At 46.6% G+C, this 12,091-nt stretch overlaps 1 protein-coding gene across 1 annotated transcript in view; it reads left to right on the top strand.

Annotated features, from left to right (window-relative positions):
• The first annotated feature begins 1,842 nt into the window (after nt 1-1,842).
• LOC115548795 (SPRY domain-containing SOCS box protein 4-like) overlaps nt 1,843-12,091 on the top strand; it is a 52,189-nt gene continuing 41,940 nt past the window's right edge. Inside the window, exon 1 of the mRNA XM_030363636.1 lies at nt 1,843-2,092. The gene's annotated coding sequence lies outside the window, so the exon portion shown is untranslated. The remainder of the gene's footprint in view (nt 2,093-12,091) is intronic.

Raw genomic sequence — 12,091 nt, 5'->3', positions numbered from 1 at the left:
TCCAAACACTCGACCCCCTCATTTAAACAAACCTCTCGCTGTAAAGAATTACAGTCCTGTCTCTCTTCTACCAATTATTTCCAAAACACTCAGAGAGAAACTGGTCACCACTAGAACCACCTCCCTTGTCGCCGTCGTAAGGCTGCTGGACCGTTCAGCAGACGGCCGTACAGTGAAGCACCAGATTACCTCCACAGCGCCCCTCCCAGACAGGGCGGGTCAGGGTCTGCACTCACCCGCTCATATCGTACCTCGAGGATCGCACTTACAGGGTCATCTGGAAAAAAGCGGTGTCTGAACATTGGGGTCTTACTACTGGGGTCCCTCAGGGTTCTGTTCAGGCCAAGCACGCATTAGTCCAGGTTCTGCTTCTTGCGTCTAGACTGCTGCACCTCTTTATAACTGGCAAGGTTCTTGCACATTATGGTATGCATATTCATGGTAGAATGCACTTATTGTAAGTCGCTTTGGATAAAAGCGTCAGTTAAATACATGCAATGTACACTATAATATAGGCCTACAACAATAGGATGGTTCTTCCATGATCAATATGAGACGTCATTGTGATACACGCGGGTCGAGTTCTTTGCAGTTTCTTTTGCACAAAAGTAAAATCCTAAATAAATATTGATATATCGTTACCTAGGCTGATCAAAACTTTGTTTTGCCACGTCTCACAGGATTAACGCTGTGGCTGTTTCAAACAACCCAAAGTCCCCCCATAATGAGAAATACTTTCACCATTTATTATTAAACAAGGACCAAAACACAAGTACTACTAATACCATTCCTTCTACCTTTACTTCCAAAACAGACTAGGCCACTGCGATCTGACGCCAAGATGCACAAGTCAGATATCCTCTGCGCGAACCCAGTGGTGCGTGCAGAGGTCAATGGGTGCGCGCAGAGGTCACTGGTGCGTGTAGAGGTCACGCTTGTTCGCAGGAGGAGACGACACTCAAAGTGATTATGGCTACGACCTTGCAAAACAAACCTTGAAATGAGCTCAGCTGCCTCATCAAGAATATGGCCTTTCTACTTAAAACTCACCCAAGATACAGAATAAATAGCCACCTAGACAGGAAACCGCCCGAGACATCCGACTGAGCTATCCATTTCCCATTCGTGCACTTCAGCTTTAGTTTCACTAGAGGGAGCCAGATAAAACCTAATCTAATAAAATGTTCCGATATCCTCTTACAAACTGTTCAGATTGTTCTGCCGCTGAGTTCCATACAGAGTGTGTACACAAATAGGTAGGCAAATAGCCTTTTCATTTATCAAAACGTTTTACAAGGCTTAAACACGTTGTAAAACATAGCCCCTCCTTGTACAGTCTTACTTCTTCTTGTGTCTAAACGGCATAAGCGTAGCCTACATGTAAAATCATGAATTGAACAAATGCAGAAGTATTTGCCTACATGGATGTAGATAAATGGATGCTGAAGGAATATTTCTGTCCTATAGGCCTATATATGCAATTGATATACTGTCAATAGCAGGCTATACTGTACATGCTGCTATACAGAATCATGCTCCACTATTGACTGTATTCCATTATCCAGTTAAGATTTGTTTTGGGAAGTTTTTAACAAATCATCATAAATCACAAAATGTACATAAATAACTATGCACGCTCTAACGGCCCGGGTACTAGGACAGAGAACCAGAGCACAAGACTAAACCTGAGCGACCAATGGCATCAGAGTTCCGCCGTGTTGTGATGGGATCTACCAATCAGCGGCCGCTCCGCCCGAGCGACCAATAGCATCAGAGCTCCACCGTGTTGTGGTGGGCTCAGCCAATCAGCGGCGTCTCCGCCGGGTGAATGGGCGCGCGGCGGCGGGTCCCTGCTCGCTGACTGCCTGTGTGCGCCCAGCTACTCAAACTGCAACAAAGAAACCACCGCGGTAGTCATTCCGCTACGTTCTTTAGACTTGTGTGTCATTTTTTTTAAATAGACATGTTTTAACACTGTACCGATGACATTGTCGCCATTGGAACCGAAACCACGTTTTTTTTTGCCAAGACGAACTGACTTTAAAGAGCGTGTAGGAGGGTTATCGCTCATCGCAAGTTGAGGTCCCCGACGGTGAGTGTGTGTGTGTGTGTGTGTGTGTGTGTGTGTGTGTGTGTGTGTGTGTGTGTGTGTGTGTGTGTGTGTGTGTGTGTGTGTGTGTGTGTGTGTGTGTGTGTGTGTGTGTGTGTGTGTGTGTGTGTGTGTGTGTGTGTGTGTGTGTTATTATAACCTATGCTTTCTATCGTCTGCGAACGGCTGTGGGTTCAAAATATACTACCAGGGTATTATTAATAACCTATATTAACCTGTGACCTATTATGCATTAATGGACTCACCCTAACCCTGGAAGTTGATATGACAATATATTAGACAACCCGGATGGCTTAAAAGACTACAAAATAAGAATTTTGTTTATCTGCTTAAGATAAAGAGCCTTTTCTGTTTCTTGGGTAAAACCGTATGCCTTTTTTGCTTTATAACCTACCATGCTCATATCTGTGTGTGTGTGTGTGTGTGTGTGTGTGTGTGTGTGTGTGTGTGTGTGTGTGTGTGTGTGTGTGTGTGTGTGTGTGTGTGTGTGAAGGGGAGAGAGAGCAGGCGCCAGTAAACATGTTTATTCATGGGAGATATTCCGATGATGCGTGTCACTGAGTTGTATTAATGCATTATTTATGCTTTTAATTATTTTGCAAAAGTCTACGACTATTATCATATATCAATCTATGTTTTGTATGTACGGAAGTGGATTTACTATCTGGCTCTTCTGAGATTTTTAGAGATGGTATGGGGAAATGAGATGAAAAACGATATAGGGAACAAACAACATTAAACGACGTATATGTTGCCTCGTCAGCCCACGGAGAGAGAGAGAGAGAGAGAGAGAGAGAGAGAGAGAGAGAGAGAGAGAGAGAGAGAGAGAGAGAGAGAGAGAGAGAGAGAGAGAGAGAGCTGTCTTGTATTTGTAATGATGGTCAGTATGCCAATAGAGTTAATTTATAGAGCTAATCCTGCGCTGCTCATTTGGTTTGTTATTGCGGCCTATCATTAGGTGGTGTGGAAATGAGCCAGTAGTACCACTGAATGAACAGATATATCCACAAATTACTGAAACCATGCCACTAAAAACAGACCGTTATAACAGTCTATGCAGTTCACCATATAGGGGAAAGGTGAGCTTGGTCCCTAAAAGAGACCAGGTGTCACTTAATGTAGGTCACCCCGCCCCATTTTCATTGTGACAATTACAGAGTGTGTGTGTGTGTTTCTGATGGGGGGGGGGGGGGGGCTCGTGATAGGTGCCCCGTCAGGGGCTAGAGGGTCTGAAGCAGCTCTGAAGAGATGGAGAGGACAGGGTTGTACGGTTAGAGGACAGAGAGTAAGAAGAAGAGGAGTGAAAAGGAATAGATGGCCATTCATCTGTCTGCAGGATTTGCCTAGCCCCTCACTAGAGAACTCGATCTCTGCCCCTCTCTGTCTCTGTCTCTTTCTCCATCTAGCCGCCTCTCCAGACTCTTTTTTTTTCCCGTTTCTCTCTTACACGCCTCTCCCGTCTCTCTTATTTGTCCTTCAATGTCTCTTGTCATTCTCTCCTCCACAGTGTGTCAGTCTGCCTGTCACTGTCTCGCTGTCTGTCCCAGTCTGTGGTTCATAGAGTTTCGTCGTTTTGAATCACTCACATCCCTTACAATCTATCCTCCCTCCTGTTCGATTTCACATCCCTACCTGCACTATCTCATCTGTTCTCTCCGTCTATCAGCCTGTAGGCAACTTTCTTCCTCACACACTCACACACTCATGATGTGTGTGCGGTCGGCCCTCCAATTCTCTCCTCTCGCGGTCGTGCACACAACTCTTACTCACTCTCTCTCTCTCTCCCTCCACTTAGGCTGTCCCTCTCTCTCTCGTCACCGTGATCTGAGTCACTTCAGTTGCTGGCAGAAACTCCTTCTCAATCGTTTCAAGAACCAACTCCCATCCACCCCTCCCTCCCTGTGGCCTCCCCACCCTCCCCGCGGCCCTCCGCTCCCGGCCCCACCAAACCTTGTTTGGAATAGTTATGAGTCGGATGGGATTGTGTAAATAGCTGTTCTGGTGACACACTGATGCTTGTGTCAGGTGTTATCCAAGCTAATAAAAGTTCGGTCTGCTTGTCTAGCTCAAGAGCTAGCCAAAGATGGCCGTGTTTACAATCTTAAAAAAGTACTATACCAGTGTTATTATTAAGCCGTTCATGGGGATGATGAGGAAAAGGTTTGGGTGGTTCTGAGGTTATTCTGACAGCTACCTTCTGGGTTCACCAAATTACGACAGGATATCAGCGTCTGCTATCTTTTCAAATTCCCCAAAGCAGTGTTTTGTCGTGTCTGGCTCAAAATGTGTATATTATCTTTAACAGTTTGCCTGGGGTCACCATAGCAACGTGGCTGCGTCGTTCCCCGCTGCATCGTAGCCTGCGCTAGCAACTTCCTATCAGCCCACTACCTCATTTCCTCTCTTAACTTCCCCAGCTGTGTTTGTGGTGTCCGACATCTTTTGTCTAGACCGAAAGGTGTAGTTTTGAACTTGCAGTGTTGGTTTTCTCACGAGGTGAACCTCAACCCTCCGAGGCCCGTAGAGGGGCAGGCAGCACACGTCTCCTAGAAGCCTCTTGTTCGCCAGTTCAGCAAACAAAGTTCAATGGTTGTGGTAGAAGGAACATCTCATGCAATTAATACAGTCATGTGCATGTTGGTACATTCTTTCTTCACACCACTCTCTCAAATCCTATCAGAAAAGTAATGTTCTTACATTTCCGAAGGCAAGTTAATATAGTCTTACCTGTAGAGGGCCTGTTAAGGCTCTATGCACATTTCCTCACTCATAGATGACACAGCCTACATACCAAACGAAATACAGGATAATGATCAGCACATGTTATGCACTGGGGAACATGTTATAGTCCTGCTGCTGAAGGAACTGCCCTGGCTGATTACTCTGCCTTAGCTCCTTATGCGCATGATAAGCAGTGGTACGCGTCGCTGCCTGGAGGCTCGTGTCAATGTGTGAAGATCATGATGTAGATAGCACCAGAACCCAGGCACTTCACTTGGCAGCCTCCAGTGAAATGATGATGGACCACTACACTACAGAACTAAACTCAAAGAAGAGCCGACGCATGAGCAACCGCACACGTTCACACATGCTGTGCTGTGCAGTCTTAAAGTAAATGGGTTGAGGTGACGTCTAGGAAGGACTAGGAAGGAGACGGCAAAGTACTGCGCTCATCTTGGAAATGACCGATGCTTAAGTCGGTGTCTGTGTCTGTGTGTCTGTGTTTGTGTGTGTGTGTCTGTGTGTGTGCGCATGCATGTTGGTCCCAGCATGTGACTGCAGCTGGAACGCTGTTCTGCCTCACACAGCACAATACAATGAAGGGCCACCTAAAGCAATCGTGCACTTTACAGGAAATTGGCAGCAATTTCCCCCCCCATCCTGAGGATCTATTGATTGGGTAGGAGGAAATCCTGAATGTCACGTATTTACAGGCTATATGCAACTATGCTCACAGCTCTCACTACTCCTTTAGCTACAGTCCACTCCTCAGACAGGCCTGGAGAATTACACTTACCCTGTGATATGCATCAGTATGTCAAGGGGAAAGGACACACACACACACACACACACACACACACACACACACACACACACACACACACACACACACACACACACACACACACACACGGAAGTGTGTATGACAGGAAGCTATGCACAGTTTTAAGGAATGTGTAGAAACGGTTGTGTAGAAGTTCACAGCTTCAACTCCACTCAACCCATCTCATCCTGCAGTCTTATCTCGTTTGACCGGGCCACTATGTTGTCACTGGCTGTTTGGTTTGGCCACCACCTCTCTGCTTCCATTATCTCACGTCTCATCTGATAGGGGAGTTCACTGCTTTCCTTTGGGGCTTTTTGTGGTACTTTTTTTTCTCTCTCTCCATCAGTGCCGAGCAAGCGCTGAGCTGCTGTACTAATCTACATATAGATGACTACAGTGTCTGAGGAGTCCCGTTTGGACTTGTGTCTGATTTGATACGATGGGATGTGTGCGTGTGTGTGCGTGTTTTTTTTACACGCAGTAACAACTGTCCAAACAGGGCTGGTCAACATATGTGCACATTTTTAATTTACCCAAATTGGTACACTAATGGCACGTGGTAAATGTTAACAAAAGTTAACATAGTGGCCCCCTTTTTTTTTTTTTGCACCAACCGCCCTTCGTTTGGTGTCATTAAGTTTTACTTCCCGATGGACAATGGTGTTCTGGCCCTGCCTCTATATTGTGTCTGGTCAGAGTCACGTGTTGGCGTCTGGGCCCAAGTGAATCACCTCCTGCCTTTTAACCACGCCAGCTCCCTCACAGGTCGCCCTCAGTGCCGTGATGCCACGGCTTCTATCCCTTGTGGTTGCTCTCCTCTCTGACGGATCCCTCTTCCCGTGAAACGGGCCAACTTCCATTAGGTCATCAGCCTTCCTGGGCCCTTTGTGTAAGGCCTGCTCATCAGAGGGGGAGATATTCTCTCTCTAAACACTGTGATTTGTATTGTTTGTCTACAAGGGCAGGATAGCCTAGTGTGGTGTTACTTTCGGATACAAGTGTCTGATAAACTCTTAAATATTGTGATAACAATAATACTTATCTACTTGCTTAAAGAGCCGATTGGTGCTGTCAGTAAGGTCATGCCAATTTTGAAGAATTTCTTTTTTAAAATAACCTTTAAATACCTTTTTATAATCATCGTAGGTGATGGAAATGCGGGTTTATTCTGTTTGCAGCTTGATTTAAAACCCTGCCTTGAGTTGGCAGGCCATCGACCTCATTTACCCCATAAACCATTTATAATTATAAGATGTCATTAAAATTCATAAATCATCAACCAGAACGGATAAGTCTATAGACCTTGTTGTATCAAAACCAAGCAGACAAACCTTTCTGACTGAAACAACGGCGTGGTCTTGCCTTCTATCACAATTGGCGTGTCACTTATGTGTAAGAAATGTCCAGCACTTTCCGCTTTTTTCTAATTTTCTTTCCAGCCCTAATTACAGAGCTCATGAAAGCGTTTACAATTTCATGAATATTTAAATCTTCCAAGGGAAGTGTCAGGGGAGACCCATGTGTGGCTTCTCTGCCCTAATTATGGTGGAAAACACACACACACACACACACACACACACACACACACACACACACACACACACACACACACACACACACACACACACACACACACACACACACACACACACACACACACACACACTCAGGGAGTCCACATTTGATGCTGTAAATCTCGCAAACATGGATGGGCTAATATATGCTGACTGAGGGTAGACCCATTTGCAAATATATATTCACACACGCACACGCACACACACACACACACACACACACACACACACACACACACACACACACACACACACACACACACACACTACAACAGACACACATCTGTGAATTGACACATGTCTGGGTATGCACACACACATACACTCAGACTCCCAGCAGGCTGGCAGTAAGAGACTACAGCTGGCGGTGTCTGCAGCTGCTTCCCAATAAACAATATGTCGATGATGGACGTCTTGGTTCAGCATTGAGTCACAGACAGTGTGTGTGCGTGTGTGTGTGTGTGTTTTGGCCAGTTAACTGCTAGCAGGATGAGGTTGCCACCATGTAAGTTTACTCACTCATAATGACATGTTGGTGGGTTATAAGGTCTAAGGAAATCGTGGACTGAACATTTTACCACGTAGTCGGTAATCTTGTAATCAGTTTAGACGACGACACCCTTTTGAGTATCTGTGGATTTGTGTCGCTGTCTCAGACCTTAAACTGTTAATACCCCAATTAGTTTCACGGTAGAGATCATTTATAGACAAACGTTGCAACGAATCTCACAGCTACAGTTAATTTATGTCCCAGACAGCAGGAGGGAAACATAAATAGTGACTGGAATAGAAGAAAACTGGACTGAACTGACTGCTCCTGTTCTGAGTCAGTAGGAATGCCTTCATTCTACAGAGGGTGACGCTCTGAACTCACTGCTTTGAGGATATGACTATAGATTAACAGGGTGTGTTCTTCCCTCCGGAATGGGAGGGGGGGGGATACAAGGACAGTGGATGGTGATGTGTCGGAACCAAGGGTGTTAAGAAGGATGGAAAAGAAGGAGGGAAGGTAAGGAACCAGAGTGACGGCGACCAGGGCACAGGAAAGCAGGTTCAAAGATGAAGGCAATGAGAGGCTAAAGGTTTATACAGGGATAGATGTACAAAATATACCACAGATAATGCATTACCAAATTCGGGGGGGGGGGGGGGTTAGACACTTTGATATTTGACGGCTGGAGACCGCTTTACCAGACAGAAGAACGTCAACAGGAAGTGGCAGAGGCGCGTCTCTTCATTCAACTTGTCGTGTTCTCCTGTCTCTCGGTGTTATAACTGCTCCTGGTTCGTTGTCGTGGTGCTGCTGCCACCTCCTCACGGCCCCGTCTGAAGATGTCTGGTGGGCGGGGAGAGCAGCACACATATTAGAGAGGAGTCGCATCATCTCACGGTGGCTGTGGCACACCTCGACATGTAGCCTGGTTTGGCAGGTGTCTGGCTCTAAGGGTGGAGGGGGCTACAGAAACTTGAGAGGAGCAGGAGAAGCAGATGCTGAGAAGGAAATGAGAGGCAGATAGAGGGGGGGAGAGAGAGAGAGAGAGAGAGAGAGAGAGAGAGAGAGAGAGAGAGAGAGAGAGAGAGAGAGAGAGAGAGAGAGAGAGAGAGAGAGAGAGAGAGAGAGAGAGAGAGAGAGAGAGAGAGAGAGAGAGAGAGAGAGAGAGAGAGAGAGAGACTGCGCCAAAGTTGTCATCCCAGAGGGTGATTTAGGATGGGAGAAAAAAATCAAGAAAAGGTGTAAGAAATGAGGGAAGTGGAGGAGGAGGAGGAGACCTCAAAATAGAATAAAATACAAATCCCTGTGATGATGAACTATACGGCGCTCCTCTAAGCAAGGCAATTTATTCTTTTTAATTGAGTGTTGGAGCTGTGGCGAGTACAACAAAGCACATCCAAGGAGCGTGCAGAGATCAACGGTCCCCAACCAGCCTTCCAGCATGAGTCGAGGACACAAGGTGGGACTGATAATGAGGGGGTCTAACGCATCGGAACACAGACCTCGATGCACAGCGTTACCTGACCCCCGAGTTGCCTGCAAGAACCAGTTGATAATGGACTTTAATGTGCACCCCTACAATACACTTTACTATATTTAAAATGTTGCTGACCAAGCAACGGTAGCCTGCAACACGCTGGTCCTCTTCCAGAACCATTTATGTATAAACGGCTGCCAAACCAGAAAAGCCAAGCAAGTATTAGTGTGGCGCTACAGGGAACGAATCTCCTCATCATTACCATGAAGAATATGCACTCCCTCCCGGAAACGTGTGCATTAGATACCCTGCCTATTTCCATGACAACAAGAGGCTAAAACGGTGTAGTTTGAATTTTATGCTGTCCAGTAACCCCCGCTAGTCAGTGTCGTTGGCGGAGTGAAAAAGGCATGTTCTGCATTTGGTTCATCCAAAGCTCCTCTGTGGTTGGGATTGAACACCAGACGTTTCCCCCCATTCACCCTGTGCTGGATCCCCCCGGACCACTTCACAGGGGCACTGACGGAAACCAGACCACCGCCACACACACACACACACACACACACACACACACACACACACACACACACACACACACACACACACACACACACACACACACACACACACACAGTCAGAGTGCAGCCCCACAGCACTTATACAGTGACTCACATATGCTAGTGATTTGACAGTAAAAGGCGTTTTGGAGGAGACGAACGGGCGGACGGACAGATGTACTAAAGCGCACACACATGCTCGCGATGCGTCAGTTCCTCGCCGTGCTAACGGGCCACAGGGCGAGGTGTTTTGATGGTGGATTATGCCTCGGGGAACACATGTTTTTCTGAAGCCTTTGTTATTTTACACAGGCACATTGCTGCATAATATTGGCAATGTCAGGTTTGAAGTAGACACTTACCATTGGTGAATATATATTTTCTGCTACTCCATGAAGTGGAGCCTACGACTGATGGTGATCCACCAATTTGTCATCTCAGCTAGACTTCCTTTTTCTGAAGATAACTCCTGGTATGTGTAGGTAAACAGCGTTTGACAGGGTAAGGAAGACGTTAATCGCAGCAGACACCGTAGGAAACTCAATTCTTTGCCATAAAATCGTTTCCAGAGAGGGAATGGAAACAGACGTAAAGTCATTGCAATGTGCACCTGTCACTGACTGGTTGACAGGTAAACAGATAGACCCGCTTGAAGATTAAAGACACGTTCAGAGGACGCGGGGAGACAACAACATACTCTGAAAGACAGGGCACACCACAAATACCAATAAGCCGTATAATATTGCACCTTCAAATCTGGCGAGTGGCATCTGCTAAATCTGACTCACTCTCTTTCCTGCGCCTGGAGGCAGGAATGACCATATCTTTGAAAAGTGGGAGAGACAGAGGGCGGAAGTCGGCAGCTGGAAGGTTATACCGAGAAACAAGTGCTTATCAGCCATTGGCTTCCATCCATACGTGGACAGCAGCAACACTTTTGGAGCCCGCCAGGTGTTGGTGAGCAAGAGGCTGACAATGTGTGGCCGGTTGTGGCAGAACAGTAGACGCAGCTCCCGGCTCTCCGGTATCGCTCATGTGTCTCAGTAACGGATACGCCTCGTCTCCTTGAATTAGTCAAGACACACGGGAGGCCAGTGGAACCGGAGAGCCCGCTCACTTCAATGTGCATTTGGATTTGAGGCCTTTAAGGCCTGCCCATAGGTGCGTCCGGGCTCTGATTGGCTCCCAAAATGAATTAAAAAAAGATAAAATGTATGAAAGAAAGGGGTCGACATTTGACATTTGACATGTATTTATTTAGGGTTGTATGTGGGTGTGACCATTTAATCATGCAAAACATACTGTTTTTTGGTCAAGCCCATGCACCACTGCCCCTATACCCGATTCTCTACCCGGTTTAGTCATTGGTGTTGTGGACCCTGTCCGGCGGACCAACCCCGGTATGGCGCTAGCTAAGTGGTGATTGTCTGGCTGCCTCCAGCAGTGCTCACAGTGAGAGGAATGGCAGGAGCCAATGCTTCGCTGCTGGGGCCTTTGGCAGCAGCAAACTGGTGGTGAAAGTCTGCTTTTGTCCTCTTTTTCAACTTTCTCTCAGAGAAAAACGTATGGTCAAACAGCGTCTCGCTACTGCGCTCTCTGTCGGTGGGCCAGGGCGACGCCGTCTCTGACCCTAGGGTCGAACCATGCGGTACTGCAGGATATTTTGACATGAACAACATTGACATGGAAAACCATCACTATCTATTAAATTGCTATAATGCCCCCGAAATGAGCCGACTCTGGTTTGTGTTGGCGTTTGGTTTGTCTATGACTTTGATGTCTAGGAACGACGTGTGATAAATAAGTGAGCGTGGTACAAATTGTTTGGTGTGCTTTGTCACACCTCCTTGCTTCCATGCCTTAGCAACAAGGGACACACTCCTAGTAGCAACGACAGGTAGTGCTACGTTTTTCACATGCCTGTATTTTCTGGTGTGAAACAAAGTAATAAACACTAATAAAAATGGTTCAATTTTGGACCAATGAAAGATAATGTCGAAAGTTTATACGGACAGCCTCTCCGGATCTAGGCAGCAGGTGCGTTGATAAAATAGTTTATTGCAGCAAAGCTCAATGCAGCGGGTGGAGGAAATTGCTTTTGCTGCGCGCCCTGTGGAGGAAGCCGCCGTATGGATATGGGTGTACATATTGCGAGCCGTTGCAGTATTTCTGCACAACACTTAATTGTCTGTAGGCAAAAAACAGGCGGCCACACAATAGAAAAGCCCCAGGCATAACTGATGTGTCCTGCCTGTGCTGGATCGAACGGCCTGCGGGGAAATATGACTGAGTGGCTGAGTGGCTGGCAGAACTATGGAGTGGTTTGGAGAAAT

This window comes from Gadus morhua, chromosome 8 (genome assembly GCF_902167405.1).
Source record: "Gadus morhua chromosome 8, gadMor3.0, whole genome shotgun sequence".
Lineage (NCBI taxonomy): Eukaryota > Metazoa > Chordata > Actinopteri > Gadiformes > Gadidae > Gadus > Gadus morhua.
The sequence above is the reverse complement of the archived record's forward strand: the minus strand, read 5'-3'. Positions and strand labels throughout refer to the sequence as shown.